The following is a 770-nucleotide window of genomic DNA, read 5'->3' as shown; positions in this document are numbered from 1 at the left end:
CATTATTTATATAATAAATGAGTTAGATAACTTGGGTTTGGATTAGGTGAGTAAGTTGAATCAATTTAGGTTAAATTTTTTAATCTATTTAACATGTGACATAATCAAATAGGATAAACCTTAATCCAACACAATTAACAGTATTTAAAGCACGAGTCATTAAGAATTGTTTCATTACATCAACAACTTTACATCCATTAAGTTATTTATGATATTTTTATATAATTATCATTTAATTTCTTGATTGCTTCAAATAATAATATTAAACTTCTATTTCAGTAACATAAATATTACTCAAATATATTGACGTATGTCAATCAAAATAGTTGATGGTTAAGAGAAACAAAAACATAAAGTAATCAATGTAAACTTCATTGTTTCCAAATGCAATTCACTACATCTGAATGAGCTAATTTCAACTAAGACCCTAAAAAAAACTCAGTTTGCAAAAAAAACTCGTGTTTGACTAGAGAGCGAAATGCAAATAATTTTCTTGAGCTCAACTTATAAATGACCCGAACACTCTTTTTTAACTCGAGCTAATTAATTATAAAAATAAATAGGAGCTAATTTTTTAAAGAGAACATGAGTTGAATCAAAACTAAATTTTTTTGGGACTGCCTGAATTACAAAAAAAAAAGTGTAATTCAGGGGTGGATGAACAACACAATGAGCATTTTGACATATGAGGATAATATTCGAGAAATTACAAGAAGACGACGAAGTCATTCTCACCTATATTCCGGGTCACATATGAGCCAAAGGCATGA

The sequence above is a fragment of the Phalaenopsis equestris genome, unplaced genomic scaffold (genome assembly GCF_001263595.1).
Source record: "Phalaenopsis equestris unplaced genomic scaffold, ASM126359v1 Scaffold000642, whole genome shotgun sequence".
Taxonomy (NCBI): Eukaryota; Viridiplantae; Streptophyta; class Magnoliopsida; order Asparagales; family Orchidaceae; genus Phalaenopsis; species Phalaenopsis equestris.
Note: the sequence above shows the minus strand (reverse complement) of the source record.